Consider the following 5337-nt stretch of genomic DNA (forward strand, 5'->3'; position numbering starts at 1 on the left):
CTTAAGAATGAGGAAACAGGAGAGGCTGAGGAAATAGTAGGGGAATTCTTAGAAACAGGGGTGGACTTTGAAGTCTTTCGTGCTGTGTAATGGTAGTTTGGACCAATTTCACCAAGTCAAAAAGGAGTAGGGGACACTCAACTGACATACAACTGACAAATCATATGTTGAGGGCCTTGAACATATCAGATATCTGGATGTCATTCAATAAGTAAACTATATTATAAATCCCAAATAGCTATACTTATATACGGTACATACTTCTCACATATGTACTTGTATTTGTAAGTTGCCTCATTCAACTTGCCATTATTTTGGTGAGGATTTTTATGTCTATATTCATAAAGGATATTGGTCTGTAGGTTTTTTTCTTGTAATAGCTTTGAAGAATACTGACCTTGTGGAATGAATGATGAAGTAATTCCTCCTCTCCTGGTTTTTGAAAGTGTCTGCAATGGTAATTCTTTATTAGTGGTAATTCTTTAAATATTTAATGAATTCACTAGTGAAGCCATCTGGTACAGGGCTTTTCTTTGGTTGTAGGTTTTTATTTTAATTTAACGTATTTTAGATTTTATTTTGGTTTATGTCACCTTAAGTAGTTTGTGTCCTTCTAGGAATCTAATGTACAGCATAAAAAAGCAAGAGAAGAAAAGAAAAAATTGGTAGCAGTTAGCTGACAGATTCTAGCTGCCAGAACTCACCTGAGGTTTACCTATGGAGGGCCAAAAAAAATCCCACTGTAGTAATAGAAAAGTGTGCAAACATTTCTATATAACAGAAGCAACCTGAATAGAAAACAAACTATGAAAACCATTTTAAATTCAATGGTAATCAGTAAAGTGGGTTTATAAATGGACTAAGACATCATTATGTATATCCTTAAGGTGGTAAAAAGATAAAGAGTGGAATATCACCAAGTGCAAGTGCATATTTGGGGACTTCTCACACATGGCTTGTGTCAATGAGAATTGGCATAGTGGTCTCAAGTCATATTGACAGTATCTAGTCAGATGAAAGTCATCCATCAATTGTTGCACAGAGATATGCAGTATGTGGGGATTATTTTGCAGGAAGCATATATTTTGGAACAACCTAAAAGTTTGTTAATAAATAATTGGATACAATTTTATACAAATAATTTCTTTTATGTAAAAGCTTAAAATACAAAATCAGTATTAGAGATTACCTACAGATACATGTGTATGTAGAAGTGTAAATACACACATGAGATTATACATAAAAAGCTCAGAATATTGGTTGCCTCTGAAGGGCAGAGGGAGGGAGAAAAACATAAATGAAATTCATGTGTAATGTGTTAACTTTTTAATCAAATAGAATATCTGCAGGAAAAATGCCAAAGTACTTACATTTGTTCATTGAAAACTGTGTTTTTTTTCTCATAAGTTCACTTAAAAACTTGTTTCACAACTGCTTAATACTTAAAACTGAATAAATAAATATAACCTCATCTTAGGTATGTAACATCTTGTCCTTTCTAACACAAAAATGAGTGACACAATATTATGCCTCATTCGAATGAGACATTTATGCCAATTCATGCCAATGGTTGTGCCAATTTCTGTTTAAATCTACTGGGACACAAAATGGTGATCACTGGGAGACAAGGACCTCAAAGCCAGCCAGGAAAAAACATTTGATTAAACACTGACCAGGAAGTGAGTTATTCTTAAATTTGTGCTCAGTGTTGATTCTTTCTCTTTGGATATGGCACCCCCTCCTCCCCACCCACTGCTCAGGGGGTTAACAACAAACTTTCTAGAACAGAGAAAAAAAATTACCTTGTTGTAAATGACATTGGCTTGTTTGAAGTAAAGAGAATTTACAGTGCCCAACAAGCTTTGTGTCACATGGGTATCCAGTGGCCAAGAGGAAAAGTACAGTGCATCTTCCCTGGAGAAGGCTGGATCTGGGACACGAGTCCTTCAAGGGCTGACATGAGAGGGAGTACTGTATCCAGAAAGTTAGCCTACTAGGATTCCAAAACATAAATTAAGATAATGTTCTCCTCCTTATCCCATAAAGAATGCTTTTTTCACTTCATGCCTTTTCCAGTTGGGGGGACATAAGCAATGGATTGGTTTTAAAATACTTCCTGCTTTCCTGTAAGCAGAGACAGAAGGAAAAAAAGGGACCAAGCATTGTGTTCACAGTGCATTGTGTTAGCATCACCAGGTTTGCTTAACGTTATGTATAGGCTTTTGAGGGCATAATTTGAGTTAGGAAACTAGCAATGGAAATGGTCCCTCGATGGAGAATTATTCTTAGGAGTCTGAACTGGAAGTGACTTCAGGCCTTACCAACTCCATGTGGACACTTATTTTTTATTCTTTTCCTGTTATTATCCTGGAAGAAGATGGAAGTACCTCTGAAGAGGAGATATGGAACTAAGGCTGAAGGTAAGAAAGCCTGCAAGAGGCACTATTTCCTTACCTCAAACACAGTGACAGAAACCCAGTGTTTTAAACTGAAGAAGAAAAAGTCAGTGCTCATATCTTCTTTACCTTCCCCACCACCTTCACCCCCACCTCCACCTGACACCTTCAGTACATTGCTCTCCGTGCACATGAGGTGTGGGAAATGTGGAAATGAAACTTCAAGTCAGAAGTTGCAGGGTTTTGAAATTTATTGTGAATAAATTTTCTCATTCCTTGTCCACTTCGAGCAGAAAATGAAAATATCGCCCAGAAAGGTTTACTAATCATGCAGACTATAAAAGATCTCAGAACACTGCAGAAATGAAGAACCAATGCAGAGTAGAAGAAACACAATAACATATTTTAGGAGACTGCAATTAACTTGGAATCCATTTGAGCTCATAGAACTCTTGAACTCCACGGGTTATCACCCTGGAAGATTTTAGCCATTAGCTAAGCATCACCGTCTCCAACACCACTTTTGTTAACTTCCTGTAATCAATCAGCCAAATAGGAGACGTTTCCAATCACAAATACTACTAATGGTCTTAAATTCCATCCTCTTCAGCCACCCATCCTGAGTCATCTCTCAGGCTTTGCCTTTGACAGTAACCATGACCCTTCTGTTGTCTCATTTGCAAGGAGAGAATTCCCCCCAAAAAACAGAGACCCGGGGACCTCAGCTGGTCCTTGGTGGAAGGTCACAGCTGACACTTCCTTTTCTTCCAAGGTTTAGGCGAATATGTTGAGCACTTCTACACAAGTGTTCCTGGTTATTTGTGAGTGAAAAAGGTGGTAATATTTTCCCATGTGTGACTTCTCATTCTTTGCATCCTTCTAAACTCACGTTTATTAACATGAAACTAGGCCAGGCACCATCCCTGGAGAAACACAGGGAGTACTTTTCTTTCAGAAAACTATCTTCCTTGGTCTTGATGAAGGATTGGAGCAACCTCCTCAGTGTAACAGTTCGTACTGTTGGCTGTGGGTCCAATGTGAGCTTCCTATGTAGACTTCCTATGACCTGAGAACCTCTTAAAGTTGTTGGAAACTTTTGTATGTATTTAGATATGACAGTTTCCTGGGAGGGAGATTCACAGCTTTAATGAGATACCATGAGTGTCCATGATTGAATAATTGGAAGCAACACTAGCTTAATAAGACAGTTTTTCTTATTCAGGAAATGTAGAAGATAACCAGTTTGCATCATCTTCCTCACTGAGGCTCATCCTCATGGGCAAATCTGGTTGTGGAATGAATGCAACTGGGAACAGCATCCTCTGTCAACCTGTGTTGGAGTCCAGGCTGGGGGCCCAGGCCTTGGCCAGGATGTGCCAGTTGGCCACAGGAACCTGGAATGGAAGGAACATCCTAGTGGTTGACATGCCCTCCATCTTTGACCCAAGGCCCAGGACCAAGAGATGTACAAGCACATCGGGGACTGTTGCCTGCTCCCAGCCCCAGGGCCCCATGTACTTCTGCTGGTGACACAGCTGGGGCTCTTCACTGCCCGGGACACATTGGCAGTGAGTCGGGTGAAGGAGGTCTTTGGGCAGGAGCCATGAGACACGTGGTGGTCCTCTTCACCCACAAGGAGGACTTAGGGGACATGTCCTTGGATGAGTATGTAGCCAAAACGTACAACCACAGTCTGCAGATCCTGGTCCAGGAGTGTGGGAAGAGATACTGTGGCCTCAACAACCAGGCCACAGGGGAGGTGCAGAGGGAGCAGCTGGAGAAGGCGATGGCTGTGGTTGCGAACTTGGAGAGGGATAACCAAGGTAACTACTACACAAATGACCTCTTCTGCAATGCACAGGTGCCCCAGGGCGGGGGGACAGAGCCCTAGGAGAAGAGCACAGGAGCTACCTGGCCAAAGTTCAAGTGCACATTGAAGAGAAAAAGCAAGACCTGAAGGAGACTGGGAGTCACTGGGCATACAAGGCGGTGCACACAGTCAAAAAGTGTATTTTGCCTAATATAAGTGTGCTATTTTCACTTTTTTCTTTTTTCATTTTCATTTCATGAAATATGTTTTCCATCCCTTTACTTTCAGTCTCTGTGTGTCTTTCATTCAGTTGGGAGTGTCTTGTATACAGCATATATATCTGTCTTGTTTTCTCATCTATTCAGTTCCCCTATGCCCTTTGATTGGAGCCTTTCATCCATTTATATTTAAATTGATTATTGATAAGTATGTATTTATTGACACTTTTTAAATTTAAACCTCTGTCCCTTTTATTTTTAATTGTTACTTCTTCTTAGGAAAGTTCCTTAAATTTTTCTTGTAATACTAGTTTAGTGCTGATGAACTCCTTGAGCTTTTTCTTTCCTGGGTAGCCTTGTATCTCTATTTCAATTTTAAATGATAACCTTTGTAGGTAGAGTAATCATGCTTGTAGGTCCTTACTTTTCATGAAGTTGCATATTTCATACCAATCTTTCCCAGTCTTGAAAGTTTCTATTGAGAAATTAACTGGCAGTGTTATGGGAGCTCCCTTATAGGCCTTTCTGTTGCCATTTTTAAGATTCACTCTTTGTTTCTACGCTTTGCCATTTAAATGATGATGGACAGTGGTGTGGGCCATTTGGGGTTCATCTTGTCATGGACTCTCTGTAAGTCCTGGACTTGTCTGTCTCTTTTTCTTCACCAAGAGAAAAGTTTTCAGTCATTATTTCTAAAAATAGGTTATCAATCTCTTGCACCCTCTTTTCTTCTTCTGGTATCCCTGTGATGGGAATGTTTTTATGCTTCATATTGTTCCAGAAATACCTAAAATTGTTCTCACTTTTAAAAATTATTTTTTCTGGAGGAGGAGAAAATGGCGGAGGCTTAGACGGACGTGTTGGTGCTTAGTCCCGGACCAGATAGGGGCGAGCAGCTGAAACGGGTAACAAT

At 39.9% G+C, this 5337-nt stretch overlaps 1 pseudogene; it reads left to right on the top strand.

Annotated features, from left to right (window-relative positions):
* The first annotated feature begins 2377 nt into the window (after positions 1 to 2377).
* LOC139016709 (GTPase IMAP family member 5-like) lies at positions 2378 to 4466 on the top strand (annotated as a pseudogene).
* Positions 4467 to 5337: the final 871 nt, after the last annotated feature.

The sequence above is a fragment of the Myotis yumanensis genome, unplaced genomic scaffold (genome assembly GCF_028538775.1).
Source record: "Myotis yumanensis isolate MYYU_CA2020_CCGP unplaced genomic scaffold, mMyoYum1.0.hap1 SCAF_9, whole genome shotgun sequence".
In the NCBI taxonomy this organism is placed as follows: domain Eukaryota; kingdom Metazoa; phylum Chordata; class Mammalia; order Chiroptera; family Vespertilionidae; genus Myotis; species Myotis yumanensis.